At 44.5% G+C, this 16,316-nt stretch overlaps 1 pseudogene; it reads right to left on the reverse strand.

Moving 5' to 3' along the window:
- Positions 1 to 13,251: 13,251 nt before the first annotated feature.
- The window catches only part of LOC139311892 (zinc finger protein 208-like), a 105,914-nt pseudogene continuing 102,849 nt past the window's right edge, over positions 13,252 to 16,316 (reverse strand).

The following is a 16,316-nucleotide window of genomic DNA, read 5'->3' on the forward strand; positions in this document are numbered from 1 at the left end:
ATTTGAAACACCAGTTATACCGATGGAAGTCCTCAGCTCCAAATAAGAAAATACTGTCCTCCTGTCCACAATTCCTCTGGTGACATCCCCTTTCAAGGAGTCCTCACATTTGGGACTGGGATCTGTGTCACTAAGCAGCCCGATCATGAAACATGATGTCACATAACTGCCAACTTACATCTGTTCCTCTGGAGTTGTTAAGCAAACCACTGTGGGTTGTTAAAGGCAGTTTCACATGACTGTCACTTGCAATTTCTTGCCATCCTCACTAACTTTGCCTGTGAGAAACAAGCTGGGAAGGTCAAAAATGGGGATCATGATGGTGGGATGTTGTGACCATCATAAATGTGCATCGGTTGGCAGCATCCAAACCAAATAGCCCAACTTGCTTCTGGCCTCTCCTCCAACTTGCCCTCAACTCACCTTCCAGCTGATGCTTCAACTTTTGGAAGAGCACAAAAGCCGCTCTGCAAGCCACCTTCCACCCATGAGGGATCCGGTACAGGAAGTTCCTCTGTGCTTCTCTTCTTCCTCATTCCTTTCTAGCAATACAGTACTTGATGGTTTTAACTCCTTTAAGGATCAACCACAGATGCAGCTACTGTATTGACGGCTTTGTAGGCGCAGAAGTGACCGCCATCTCCCGACAGGAGGCGAAAAACACACTTGTCCCGTCTCTGCCTAAGGCGTTGGCAAGATATTGTCACTGATTATATGCTATCAAGTTGTTTTAAACTCCTAGCAACCTATCTTTGCAACAGAGCCAAGTAAAAGAGTGAAATGTGAAGCTACTTAAGCTTCTGAAGATGAGCTACATGCTGAGCCCTAAATGTTCATGAAGTTCTTACAGAATTACAGAGTAAGAGTTGGAAGGGACCAACTCTCCAAGCAGGAGAACCTATATCATCCCAGTCAAATGGCTCTCCAGTCTCCTCTTAAAAGCCTCCACTGATGGAACAACCACAGGTTGAGAGGCAATTTGTTCCACTGATTGTTGTCACTGACAATTTCTTCCTAATTCTATATAATTCTCCCTCTGTTACTTTTTGTCCTACTTTCAGGCACTTTGGGGAATAGGTTGACCCCCTTTTCTGCGTCAGCCCCTCAACTACTGAAAGACTGCTATAATGAGACTTCCGGTGGCTCCGCGAAACGCCGACGGAGCTCCTTTTAGGAGCTCCAGCCCCATGACTCCGTATAGCCGCTAGAACAGCGAAAATCAGCTGTCTAGTGGCTTTAAAACTCTCCTCCAGGGAAAAGGGGGAGAGAAGAGTAAAAGGGTCTGGGTAGAGCTCCCCTAGACCCCCAGGCTTTTTTTTTTTAAGCCTGGGGTTTCCATGGTGAGAGCTCCCTGAAAGCCCTTCAAAGCTCTGGAGCCGGGACGCGTCTGCTTAAAGCAGACTGAAGCGTCGCGACCACACCAGCAAGTAACTAAAAGGATTATAAAGAATTTGGATTTTGGATGCTGGCAGAGTTAATCCAGGAGACTAAAAATGCAAGTATTGTACGTTAACTCCGTTTAAAAAAAGATGGCGCCTTAGGGTTTGAAAATGAAACTTATAAGTGAAAATCCTTGTTAACATCAGTAACATTGTTAAAGCTATCGGGTTATTCAAGAAAAAGATTTAAAGTGGAAGTGGAATGGAAAAGACTGTGGTATTGATTTTAACTAACTTATATCTCTAATTTGCTTGGAAATAACTGGAGTTAATGACCTGATAGCCGAATTAATACAAACATAAAGAGACAATTGAAAAATGGCCAAAATTAAAGATGGATTATATGTGTCAGCAAATTTACAAGTAGTGACTGCGAAGGACTTAAAAGAGTTTTTAAAATCTTTTACTGCTGAGATAAGACAGATAATTAAAAGAACTATTCAAGATTTTAAATTGGGGAATAATAATGACTTGCTGGCTGGAAAAGAGGAAGAAATTAATCAGGACACTGCGCCTTTGGAGGATAGAAGAGACATTGCTGGGGCTAAAATGGAGGTTATTATATCAAAAACACAGGTTTCCATTCAATTAACTGAGTGTGGGAAGAGGCTTCCATTCAAATAACTGAGAAACAGCAAGAAGACTCTTTACTGCAGGTTGATAAATATTTTGACAAGTTTTGGCTCTACAGACAGAATCAATATATAAGGAACAAAGCAGGGGGAGGAGCAATGCTGAAGAAGAAAGTATTATTGAAGAAGGACTGGAAAAAATATAGAAAGAAAGAAAGACTGGTCATATTTTGGAGATTGTCTCATGATGTTAAAAGATTTAATTAAAGTTGGATAACTTTTGAATTTTATGGTAGTTTTAAAGTATTGAAGTTTAAAGGTGGATAACTTAAAATTTAATGGATAATTTTTTGAAATTTTTGAAACTTATATTTTGGAGAATGTTCTGCTAATGTATTATGAGATTTTAAAACATTTAAAATAAGATTATGGTTTTTGTTTTTTTTACAAATGTGAAATGTGATAAGAGAATTTATAAAAGGAAGGTTGAAGTATAATTTTTAAAAGGGGAGTTAACAAGTGTGAGAGAGTTTTGAATTCTCTAATAGCATATTTTAGCTTATTTTTGTTAAATGCTATATCCTCTTTTTGCTCTGGAAAGTCGGGGGGGGATTGGGGAGGGGGGGTTGGGTGGGGATAAAATGATGTATGATAATGTTTGGTTGTTTGAATATAAAAAATAAAAAACTTTTGTTTAAAAAAAAAAGAAAAAAGAAAGACTGCTATCATGTCACCCTTAGCCGTTCTCTGCATTAAATTACACATACCCAGTTCCTGCACCCGCTCATCGGATATTTTAGCCTCCGGTCCCCTCTATCTTTGTTGCTCTTTTCTGCACACTTTTTCCTGTGTCTCAAAATCTTTTTTATATCACGGGGACTAAAACTGGGTGCAATATTGCAAATGTGGCCTTACTAAGGTTTTATAAAGCGATACTAATGCTTCACGTGATCTTGATTCTATCCCTCTGTTACTGCAGCCCACCACTGCCTTGGCTCTATTAACAGCTGCCACACAACTGCTGGCTGACATTGAAGTGATTGTCCACTCGGATTCCAAGATCCCTCTTGCAATTACTGCTATTGAGAATATTGCTCTTCTATAGCTGTGCAGATGGTAGACACAGAACTACGACAAGACCAAGCCTGTGACTTACAGATAGTCCTTGCCTTACGACCAGCCATTTAGCAGCCATTCAAAAAACAACTTATGACCCAGATTTGAACTTCTGAGGACTGGGGGGGAGGGGCTCCACCCAGGGTCACATGACATTTCGGGTGCTTGGCAACCAGCCTGCAGTTGTGGCCTTTCATAGCATCCTGCAGTCACATGACCACGATTTACATTTTTGCCAGAAACCCATGCTTCTATCCCTAGTGAACAATGTAGCATTCACTTAACAACTGCCGTGTTTGAATGAAATTGAATCAACTGGGTAGGGAATCTATGAGTCACCAGAAAAAGGGGTAAACTCAAGTGCCCCACTGACCACTCAGTAACAGTAACAGAGTTGGAAGGGACCCTGGAGGTCATCTGGACAGTTTGCCTTCAGAAGTTGTGGGAGCTTCATCACTGGAAGCTTTCAAGGAGAGACTGGATTGCCATCCATCGGAAATGATACAGGCTCTCCTGTATGAGTAGGGGGTTGGACTAAGAGTAACAGAATTGGAAGGGACCTTGGAGGTTATCTAGTCCAACCCCCTGCTCCGGCTAAATGACCAGATGACCTCCAAGGTCCTTTCCAACTCTTGTTATTCTGTTAATTCGAGGCTTTGGTGAACATGACAATAGAGTCACGATTCATCGAAGGAAGAGACGCCGCTTGCAACTCAATAGCCCCGATGCTCTTTTTGTCATTTTGTTCTCCCCCACACGCGTGACGCCTCCGCGCCGTCCTTTTATGCCTTTCCCCGCACCTGGATTGCGGAGCTGTGTGGTCTGCTTGAACATGGAGGCTCAATTTTCTGTAGGAAGAGAGAGCTCCGCAAGGACCAACTGTTGTATCCTCTCCTTTACCAGGAGAGCGTTAAATAGGTGCAGTTTTTTTTAAAAGAAATTATTTACTCGAGGATAATTTCCCTTTAACCTCCCCCCCCACTCCCCCTTCCTGGATTTCTTATTTTCTGATCTGATCTTTTTCTGAAAGTTTCAAATTTAACTTACTCTTTCCGAACTGTTGAGATTCGCCCAGCAAAATTAAAGAACGGCAACACGAAACTCAAAGTTTTAGCCAAAGGAGATACAGGAAAAGGAATTCAGTAAGAGGACTCTACATTTCTGGATCTACTCTAGCTGCTGAACTTTCTGCTTTTAACCCGTTCAGCTTCTTGGAAAGTTTGACCAACCTGATTGTAAAATGATCTCCCGACCAACCCTGCTTCTTTCTGCAGAATTCAGCGGCCAGAACAGCCCAGATTTAAAGCAACACGGAACAAAAAATGTATTTGCAATCACGATTCCATTTTGGAACAAGTTCTCTTTAGTTAGCCTTTGTTATAACTGGAACTAGAAGAGTGTTCAGAACTGGTCCTAAACTGGTTTTGAGGAAGTGTGTTTAAACTAGATCCAGGTGCAAAGGACATTCCAGCAGTATGCATGACAATAAATACAGGTAGACCTCGATTTACAACAGTTCGTTTAATGACCATTCAAAGTTACAATGGCAGTGAAAAAAGTGACTTATGACCGTTTTTCAGCATTGCAGCCTTCCCTCGGTCATGTGATCAAAATTCAGATGCTTGGCAACTGACTCAGATTTATGACTGTTGCTGTGTCCAGGGATCCTCTCTTGCAACCTTCTGACAAGCAAAATCAATGGGAAAGCCAGATTCCCTTTACAACCGTGTCACTAGCTTAACAACTGCTGTGATTCACTTAACAACTGAGGCAAGGAAGGTCATAATATGGGGTAAAACTTATTAACAAATGTCTCACTTAACAATGGCAATTTTGGACTCAATTGTGGTTGTAAGTTGAGAACTACCTGTAGGTGCACGTTGTTGATATAAAATTGCTAAACTAGACATGCTCAAATGTCCAGTGTGTTATGGATCCAGTGACTGTATGTAAGGAAACTTCTAAGCTTTTAGGGCAATAGACATGGTAGGCTGGGAATTCTGGGAGTTGAAGTCTACGCACCTTGAAGTGGCCAAATTTGAGAAACCCTGCTCTAAACTGGCCACTTTGAGGTGGATTCAGGGGTGAAATGCTCCCAGTTCGGACCGGATCACCTGATCCGGTAGCGATGGAGGCGGATGGTTTGGAGAACCAGTAGCAAAAATCCCTGCCCTCCCCATGCCCAGCTGAGCCGCACAATCATCAGAAACTTTTGTTGTCACTTGTCACTTGACAATAGAAATTTTGGATTTAATTGTGATCATACGTCGAGGACTACCTGTATGGAATTTTTGCTGAAAGAAGAAAAAAAGTGTGATAATTTACAAGTTTGAGGATTTAAAAAAAGGTGGACTAAGTGAGGGTGTCAGCGTCCCAGCACTGACATATATGAAGAGAGGAGAAGCTTGAACTTTTGCCTACTAAATCCCTTTGAAGATTCTGTCTCCTCGGAGATGGGAGGGGGGTAGACATTCCTGTGATCTGACGAAGAAGGGATGAGGAAAGTGGCTTGGAAGATAGCCAATGAGAAGCAGAGAATTGGGGATCGGAAAGGGAGGGATTGGGGGGTAAAGGCAGTGATGGGTTCCTCCCGGTTTGGTCCGGTTCGGCCGAGCCGGTAGTGGTGACGATATGACGTTACCGAACCGGTTCTCCCCCCCGCCCTCCCACCCACGTTATTCTTACCTTTTATTTGGTCCCACCCCCAATCTATTGCTGCCTCCTGAGTCCCAGCTGATGACTAGAGGGAAAAAACTGTTTAAACTCTTGCCGCGGGGCTTCAAAGGGCCGTCCTACAGCTGATCAGTGTTAAAAGCAAACAAATGAGTCGGGTCATAACTGCGAGGAGTGGTCGTAAGTGTGAGGACCTTCCAGAAATGACTCTGACCAGCTAGCCACGCCCACCTAGTCACATGACCTCCAAGCCACACCCACAAAATAAGCCACACCCACAGAACCCGTAGTAAAAAAATTTAGAACCCACCCCTGGGTAAAGGTCAGTACTGACCGCGAAAGAGCCAGGATCAGATCGCTATGCTCAATAAAGAGAAAATTTCCTCAAAGATCGGCAGTTTGGAAATTCATTTATTTTGAGATAGCATCGAAACCTGACAGAGGGGCTGAAGGGATGTCTATAACATTTACGAGGGAGACAGGATTAAAAGGTTGTAATTATCTGTTGAAGAGAGGTTAGAATTCATTCTATTTAATCACTTGGGTGTTCTTTTGCCTTTTATTTTTCTTTAAATTTTTCTTTTATTTTATATAAAATTCTCCATACAAAAAGTCATTGACTTATGACAATTATGGTCACAAGTCAGGGGTCCCCAATAATCAGGCTGCAGCCCATCTCAGGCCTTGAGCTGTTTGGAATCAGGTTGTGGAAGTGGTGTGCATGCACACATGTGCACATCCCCACTTGTGTGAACAGCGAGCGAGCACATACTAGGAAGTTTCTCTTTAATTCCAAGTTCCTTCTCTCCTTGATTAGTTCCATCCATTGTTTCTTGTCTGGTCTTCTGGTGCTTTGGAAAGTAAGTTGACCCCCTCTTCATTGTGGCAACCCCTCAAATACTGGAATATTGCTATCATGTCACCGGTAGTCCTCCTTTTCTCTAGACTAGCCATACCCAACTCCTGCAACTGTTCTTCATATGTTTTAGTCTCCAGACCTTTAATCCACTTCATTGCTCTTCTTTGCACTTTTTCCGAAGTCTCAGTATTTGTTTTATAATGTGGTGACCAAGTTTGTGCCATGTTGCATCTGGCACAACAGCTTCTGGATTTAAAAATGTGTCTTTATGAAATAGATATCCCAGAGAGGCATACAAGTGGTCCTCGCTTAACTCTGGTAATTGGGACTAGAATTTTCATCATTAAGCAATGCAGGAGTAAAGAGCAAGGGACACAATGACTCAGCAGTTAAAAGTGCTGAGTTTGCCAGCGGAAAGCTGACAGCCTGGGTTTGAGACCTGAGCGCTACGTGACAGGGTGAACTCCAGGGGTAAAATACACTTACCTTCGCTACCGGATCGGAAATGTGAGCGTCCGTGCCTCTTCTGCGCATGCACAGAGGGTCAGCGCACAGGACGTGATGATGTCCGGGCGGGTGGGCGGGGTGTCCCACCACTGGCCCTACTGCATCATGTGAGCCGGATAGATCCGGCTGGATTTCACCACTGGTGAACTGCCGTTACTTGCTCCAGCTGCTATCTGTCAACCCTTAAGCTGGCCTGGCCTGGCGTGACTGTGGCCATTTTCTTTCTTGTTGCTTCAACGCTGACACAGCTTGGAGTTGAAAGGTATGGAGGGGGGTAGTAAAGATAGTTGGGGCTGCTGTAGTCAAAATTATTTCCCCTGGGAACCAAGGACATTTGGGCAGGTGTTTGGAAGGAGGAGATTGGGGTCATCTAACCACTGGATTGTGTGCTGATTGGGCCTTGTGACCGATGACTCTGGGGAAGGGACAAAACGTTTACTTTTAATTAGGTGAAAAACAGGACGTTTAGAGCTGGTTTTCGCCAGGTTTGTGCCAATATGATATAGCCCAATAAATTGTTCTCTGAGGAAAATGCCTGCCTCAGAGTTCTCATTGTTGTGGATGTATTACTTGAAGTCCTGACACTGTCCACCTAAGAGTTCAAAAGCTTGCAAATGCGAGTAGATAAATAGGTACCACTTTGGTGGGAAAATAACAATGTTCTGTGCACCTCAGCATATAGTCATGTTGGTCACATAACCATGGAAGAACCTTCAGACGACATTGGCTCCCTCGGCTAAGAAACGGAGGTGAGCATCTTCCCCCAGAGTCAGAAATGCCTGAACAGAGGAAACCTTTACTTTTATCGCTAGTAAAGTGAAATACAAGTAGTTCTCGATTTACAACAGTTCGTTTAGTGACTATTCAAAGTTACAACATCATTGAAAAAGTGACATACAACCGTTTTTCACCCTTACAACCATTACAGCATCCCCATGGTCATGTGATGAAATTCAGATCCTTGGCAACTGACTCATATTCATGACGGTTGGAGTGTCCTGGGGTCTTGTTATCACCTCTTTTAACCTTTTAACAAGCAAAGTCAATGGGGAAGCAAAATTCACTTAACAACCGGGTTACTAATTTAACAAGTGCAGTAATTAACTTAACAACTGTGGCAAGAAAAGTCGTAAAATGGGGCAAAACTCACTTAACAAAGTCTCAGAAACAGAAATGTTGGGTTCAATTGTGGTTATAAATTGAGGATTACCTGTATCACACTTCGGCAGTTTCAGTACTCCCTGTTACTGTCATTAAGCAAGGACTTCACTGCAATTTCCTGCTGGCTTCTAATAAGCAAAGGCAACAAGGTCTGGACTCTGACTGGGTAGATCCAGCGAGGGTGACGGAGGCAGGTCTTGAGACTGTTATCTGGGATGAGTTTGATCCTGTGACCCCAGATGACGTGGACAGGATTCTGGGTAGATTGAACGCGACCACATGTTTGTTGGACCCGTGTCCCTCCTGGTTAGTGCTGGCTTCCCGGGAGGTGACGCGAGGCTGGCTCCAGGGGATTATAAATGCTTCACTGGGCGAGGGTGTCTTCCCCGCCGCCCTGAAGGAGGCGGTGGTGAGGCCCCTCCTCAAGAAGCCTTCCCTGGACCCAGCAGTGTTGGCCAATTATCGTCCAGTCTCCAACCTTCGTTTTGTAGCGAAGGTTGTTGAGAGTGTGGTTGCGGGACAGCTTCCCCAGTACCTGGATGAAGCGTTGTATCTGGATCCGTTCCAGTCGGGTTTCAGGCCTGGGTACAGCACGGAAACGTCATAGGTCGTGTTGGTTGATGATCAATGGAGGGCTCGGGACAGGGGTTGCTCCTCTGTCCTGGTCCCGTTAAATCTCTCAGCGGCTTTTGATACCATCGACCATGGTATCATGCTGCACCGGTTGGAAGAGTTGGGGGTGGGAGGCACCGTACTAAGGTGGTTCTCCTCCTTTCTCTCTGACCAGTCGCACTCTGTGTTGACAGGGGGGCAGAGATTGACCCCAAGGCCCTTTATATGTGGGGTGCCGCAGGGATCGGTCCTCTCACCCCTTTTGTTCAACATTTATGTAAAGCCGCTGGGCGAGATCAACCGTGGTTTCGGGGTGAAGTACCATCAGTACGCTGACGACACCCAGCTCTACATCTCCACCCCGGACCACCCCAACGATGCCCTTGAAGTGATGTCCCAGTGCCTGGAGACTGTACAGATCTGGATGGGGAGGAACAGGCTCAGGCCCAACCCATCCAAGACCGAGTGGCTGTGGTTTCCGACGTCCTGATATAGTCAGCTGGTGCCATCGTTGACTGTTGGGGGCGAATCATTGGCCCCCACGGATAGGGCTCGCAACTTGGGCGTCCTCCTGGATTCATGGCTGTCTTTAGAAGAGCACTTGACGGCCGTGACCGGGAGGATTTTTCATCAGGTTCACCTGATCCGCCAGTTGCGTCCCTTTCTAGATCGGGACTCCCTATGCACAGTCACTCATGCCCTTGTCACCTCTCGTCTGGACTATTGCAACGCTCTCTACATGGGGCTCCCCTTGAGGTGCACTCGGAGGCTCCAACTGGCGCAGAGTGCGTCTGCGCGGGTGGTTATGGGAGCGACGTGGAGCTCCCATGTAACACCTCTCCTGCGTGAGCTGCACTGGCTCCCGGTGGTCTTCCGGGTGCGCTTCAAGGTTCTGGTCATCACCTTTAAAGCGCTCCATGGCTTAGGACCTGGTTATTTACAGGACCGCCTATTACCACCAATAGCCTCCCACCGGCCAGTACGCTCCCATAGAGAGGGGCTCCTCCAGGTGCCGTCGGCCAAACAGTGTCCGCTGTCGGCCCCTAGGGGGAGAGCCTTCTCTGTGGGGGCCAGACCTACGATCTGGAACGAACTCCCCCCGGAGATACGGAGGATCCCGGATCTGCGCACCTTCCGCCGCACGCTCAAGACTCTTCTTTTTCATCAAGCTGGCCTGACCTAAATCTTCTCCCTTTTAAGTGAAAATTTTAAATTTGTTTTAATTATTGGGTATTTTAAATTCAGCCAAATTATTTAATTCATTTAATTCGATTTTAAATGTTTTGTATTTATGTGTTTTACTTCGTGGCTGTTCACCGCCCTGAGTCCTTCAGGAGTAGGGCGGTATAGAAATTTAATAAATAAATAAATAAATAAATAAATAAATAAATAAATAAATAAATAAGTAAGTAAGTAAGTAAGTAAGTAAGTAAGTAAGTAAAGTAAGTAAGTAAGTAAGTAAGTAAGTAAGTAAGTATCAGGAAGTTAAAAGTTCTGGGGAAATTGGCAAACAGGCTGACAAGTAAATAAGTGGCTACTGTTCTGCAAGCATGGCTGAGCCGGAGTGAGCATGGTTGCCAATGACTATAGGAGTGTCCACCAGTGCCTGCTGTGGTACCTGCATCATGTGGCTAGGAAGGTAGATATGCACTATGGAGTGAGGGCAGAGTGGTGCTGTGGATGCTCCTTAAGAGAGAATGTGAAGGTGTGAGTAACTTTTGACCTTTCCTGTTGGCTTCTTTATTGACCTTGCTTGTGGGAAGTCAGCAGGGAAGATTGCAAGTTGTGATTCCACAACCGTGGGAGAAGGATGGGATGGGATGGGATGGGATGGGATAGGATAGAATTCTTTATTGGCCAAGTATGATTGAACACACAAGGAATTTATCTCTGGTACATAAGCTCTCTGTGTACAAACAAGTAACAAATAATAAATCATTATCATAATCATAAAATACAATTAACATAAATCATAAGATACAACTTTCAGTGATAGTCAATCAATCAGAATAGAGCTGGAAGGGCCTTTGGAGGTCTTCTAGTTCAACCCCCTGCTCAGGCAGGAAACCATTTCAGACAAGGTACAGTCCAGTCTATTCTTAAAACCTCCAGTTTTTAAGAAGCACCCACCCATGAAGCACCCATGACTTCTGAAGGCAAGCTGTTCCACTGATTAATTGTTCTCAGTGTTAGGAAGTTTCTCCTTAATTCCAGGTCGCTTCTCTCCTTGATTAGTTTCCATCCATTGTTTCTTGTCCTGCCCTCAGGTGCTTTGGAAAATAAGTTGACCCCCTCCTCTTTGTGGCAGCCTCTGGAATTCCAGTGAATACTGCTATCATGTCCCCCCACCCAGCCCCCCAGTCCTTCTTTTCTCTGAACTAGCAAAACCCAAATCCTGCAACCATTCTTCATACTGTTAAGTTTTAGTCTTCAGGCGTGTAATCATCTTAGTTTAACAAGCAGTAACAAGCAGGCATTTCCAAGAAGAGGAGATCCCAGCAGGAGTTGCTAATAAACCTGGAGTTCTTGTGATCAAAGCCACAATCCCTTTCCTCCTGAACTCAGTATTCCTACAGCTCTTCTCCACCAGGTTCATCTGCAAGGCAGAATAGCTTTTCATTTGAAATGTTACATTGCTTTTTTTCATTGGGCCTCGGGCCTACTCCCCACAAGCCCATCACCTATTTCACACGTAAATTTTCAAGATCTCATGGAAGCAGCCATCCTTTTCAGTGCACCCACAATTCCTTAAGGCTTTCTGCACAGTGTTAAGGTAGCGAAACAGAGCAATTTCTCCCTCTCCTGCATGACAATGACCCAGAAGCAGCCGCCATTTTGGCCCTGAGGCAGTCGTGGCAAAATGGCAGCCACTTCCACAAATCCACTTCAGGGCCCAGTGATGAATCCCAGGCACAGTGAAAATAACGGCTGCTTCCATGAAATAGTCATACAGCTGAGAGATTTCCGTCCTACCCTCCTTCCCCAATATAAGGTTCAGATGTCTTCAAAAGAAAAAGAGGAGGACGCTATGAGGCCTGGTAGGGTTGGAATTCGACCTAAGGACTACAGGGACCCTGTTTTATGAAAGAGGCCTGGGGATACTCTGGGAGGGAGGGAGAGGCCTGGGGACACCTAAGGGATGGGTTAAGGGAGGCCTTTGGAAGGAAAGCCTAAGTCTGCAATTAAGCAGTCTTGTTTAACAGCTACTGCAAGGTGTAATCGTAATTGGTAGGCCCCGTGACAGAATGGCCTAAGGCCTGCAGGGAGCCAGTGGGAGTGGGAAAAGGCCTGGGGAGGGGGCTTCCCCCGAACCGGAGCAAACCGGTAGCATTTCACCCTGCCTTGGGGGAACCAGAGCAATAGGTGTCTTGGAGGGTGGGGGTGGAGGAGGCCTAGGGATGCCTTTGGGGAATCAAGGGTTGGGAACCAGAGCAATAAGTGTCTTGAGGGGGGGTGGAGAAGGCCTAGGGATGCCTTGGGGGAACCAAAGGTTGGGAACCAGAGCAATAGGTGTCTTGGAGGGTGGGGGTGGAGGAGGCCTAAGGATGCCTTTGGGGAATCAAGGGTTGGGAACCAGAGCAATAGGTGTCTGGTGGGGAGTGGAGGAGTCCTAGGGTTGCCTGGGGGGAAGCGGGGAAGCCTGGGCCTGGACTAAGCCTCCGAGAGTTTTCCCGAACACTGAGGTAGCCAGTGTCCTATTTAGCAATTTGCACATTCATTTAATAGCGGCATAACAGACAGCATGGGATGGGGTTAGTTAACCAAAGCACTGTTGCCATTGCTAAATGAATCCATAATAGTTCTCATTACAGTTGTATCTCGAGGATTACTTGTATGCTGGCTAGAAAATTGTGAGGTTCAAAATCTGGAGTTCACCAACATAGAAGGCTGAAACTCCACATGTCGGAATTCCATAATCAAAATACAAAAAACACCACCCAAAGGCCTGTTTGCAGAAATTCCACGACTTCTGCAAATGCAAACATCCAGAAAATACTGCTGATAATCAGAAACAGGTAGTTAGTCTTTATCAAACTAATATTTTCCATTTTTCTCTCTCTACCTACAGGTCTAATCCTGAGATCTCTTGACTAAAAAGAATCAGGCCAGAATTTAAATAATCAATTTCTCATCTATACTCCGAATGGGAGATCAGAAATGAATTTCAAGCTTTCTCTAAACTGTTCAATATTTGCCTCATGTGCATTTTCTTGTGAGCAATCAGAGATGATTTACGCCTAAAGCATTGTTCACAAGCTGGACATTTGAAAGTTTTCTCTTCTGTGTGTAAAGATTAGACAAAATACTGAAATCTTTCCCACAATCCAGACACTTGTACAGCTTCTCTTCTGTGTGAGTCCTCTGGTATATCACCAGGTAGGAATTGAGACTCAAACCTTTCCCACAATCAGGACATTAAAAGGGTTTCTCTCCTGTGTGAGTCCTCTGGTGTATCAGCAGGCTGGAATTCTGACTGAAACTTTTCCCACACTCAGGACATTCAAAGGGTTTCTCTCCTGTGTGAGTCCTCTGGTGTTGAATCAGGGTGGAATTGAGACTGAAACCTTTCCCACAATCAGGACATTCAAAGGGTTTCTCTCCTGTGTGAGTCCTCTGGTGTATCACTAGGTGGTAATTCCGACTGAAACTTTTCCCACATTCAGGACATTCAAAGGGTTTCTCTCCTGTGTGAATTCTCTGGTGTATCACCAGGTGGGAATTTGCAATGAAACTTTTCCCACAATCAGGACATTCAAAGGGTTTCTCGCCTGTATGAGTTCTCCGGTGTAACACCAGGCTGGAATTCCTATGGAAACTTTTCCCACAAACAGGACATTCAAAGGGTTTCTCTCCTGTGTGAGTCCTCTGGTGGATAATGAGGTGGGAACTCTGACTGAAATTTTTTCCACAATCAGAACATTCAAAGGGTTTCTCTCCTGTGTGAGTCCTTTGGTGTATCACTAGGTAGGAATTCTGACTGAAACTTTTCCCACAATCTGGACATTCATAGGGTTTCTCTCCTGTGTGAGTCCTCTGGTGTTTCATCAGGTTGGAATTATCACTAAAGCTTTTCCCACAGATAGGACATTCAAAGGGTTTCTCTCCTGTGTGAATTCTCTGGTGGTTCACAAGGTGAGAACAATAACTGAAACTTTTTCCACACTCTGGACATTCATACGGTTTCTCTTGTGTATGTGTTGCCTTGTGTATCATCAGGTTGAAATTCTCACTGAAACGTTTCCCACAATCAGGACATTCAAAGGGTTTCTCTCCTGTATGAGTCCTCTGGTGTATCACTAGGTGGGAATTCATACGGAAACTTTTCCTACAATCTGGACACTCATATGGTTTCTCTCCTGTGTGAGTCCTCTGGTGGCTCACCAGGTTAGAACGGTAACTGAAATTTTTCCCACAGTCTGGACACTCATATGGTTTCTCTCCTGTGTGAGTCCTTTGGTGGCTCACCAGGTTAGAACGGTAACTGAAACTTTTCTCACAATCTGGACACTTGTGTGGTTTCTCTCCTGTGTGAGTCTTTTGATGTTTCACCAGACTGGAACTGAGACTGAAGTTTTTCCCACAATCAGAACATTCAAAAGGTTTTTCTCCTGTGTGAGCCCTCTGGTGTGCCACCAAAGAGGATTTCTGACTGAAACATTTCACACACTCTGGACACTTGTACGGTTTGTCCCCTGTGTGAATCCTCTGGTGATTCACCAGGTTAAAATGGTAACGGAAATGTTTCCCACAATCTGGACACTCAAACGGTTTCTTTCCTATGTGAGTTCTCTGGTGGTTCTCCAGGCTGAAATTGAGACTGAAACTTTTTCCACAATGTGGACATTGAAAAGATTTTTCAGGACATTGAAAAGGTTTTTTAGGACATTTAAAGGGTTTCTCTTCTCTGTGAGAGCTCTGTTGTATCACCAGGTGGGAATTTGCAATGAAACTTTCCCCACAATCAGGACATTCAATGGGTTTTTCGCCTGTGTGAGTTCTCTGGTGTAACACCAGGCTGGAATTCCTGTGGAAACTTTTCCCACAATCAGGACATTCAAAGGGTTTCTCTCCTGTGTGAGTCCTCTGGTGGATAATGAGGTGGGAATTCTGACTGAAACTTTTCCCACAATCAGGACATTCAAACGGTTTCTCTCCTGTGTGAGTCCTCTGGTGTATCACTAGGTGGGAATTCTGACTGAAACTTTTCCCACAATCAGGACATTCAAAGGGCTTCTCTCCTGTGTGAGTCCTCTGGTGTATCACTAGGTGGGAATTCATACAGAAACCTTTCCCACAATCAGGACATTCAAAGGGTTTCTCTCCTGTGTGAGTCCTCTGGTGTATCACTAGGTGGGAATTCTTACGGAAACTTTTCCCACAATCAGGACATTCAAAGGGTTTCTCTCCTGTGTGAGTCCTCTGGTGTATTACCAGGTGGGAATTTGCTGTGAAACGTTTTCCACAGTCTGGACACTCATATGGTTTCTCCCTGGTATGAATCTTCTGATGTATCACAAAGTTGCCATGCTTGCAAAAGCATTTACCACATTGGGAGCAGTTGTAGGGCATCTCTACCCAGAGGATCCTTCTATGAATCGCAAGGGAGCTATTCTAACTAAGGTTTTGCCACATTCAGAGTATTTATATGGCCTTTGTTCACTGTGGATCCTCTTGTGATTTGAACTCTTTACTTTTCCCACAATAGGCACATCTATGGAGCTTTTCCATCACTGACATTCTTGAGGAGGTCAAAAATATGTGTGATTCCTTAATTTGTTCGTGCCTGCATTTCTGGATTCCATATGTGACTATCCAATTGACATTTTCTTCCCCACTGGCTTCCAGATATTTCCCTCTTTTTCTGAACAGAAAAATGATCTCCTTTGACCTTTTCGAGTAACGTATTCTTAAATTCTATATAATCTACTTTTTCCAGCTGCAAATCTCTTCATGATTTTCTCTTTTCTGTCTCTTACCTGCTGATGAAGTAGACAAATTCTATGGTTTTCTGAAGGAAATAGAAAATATTTTTATTTCTGCTTCAATTTGCTTTGCTTTTCAGTGTTGCTTGTTATTCTCAGTTGTCCAGTGTGCTTATATTGGCATCATCTTTGTCTGTAAGATTCAAAAGAAAGTGTACGTTTTATTGTTTATGAAAGGGTTGCAGAAGATGTGAAAAAAAGAAGTACAGGTAATCCTTTAGGTACGACTGGCCATTCAACGAATTTCTGAAGTTACAACACTCCCCCAAATTCTAAATACGAATCTGCTCCAAAGTTGAATTTTTGCAGCGCCTCCCACCCCGAGGTCCTTGACTCCTTCACTGCAGAGATGCTGCAGCATACCCACCCACCTATTTCCCTTCCATCTTGCCCA

The sequence above is a fragment of the Pituophis catenifer genome, unplaced genomic scaffold (genome assembly GCF_029215685.1).
Source record: "Pituophis catenifer annectens isolate HBS135680 unplaced genomic scaffold, rPitCat1.0.hap2 SCAF_2, whole genome shotgun sequence".
In the NCBI taxonomy this organism is placed as follows: Eukaryota; Metazoa; Chordata; class Lepidosauria; order Squamata; family Colubridae; genus Pituophis; species Pituophis catenifer.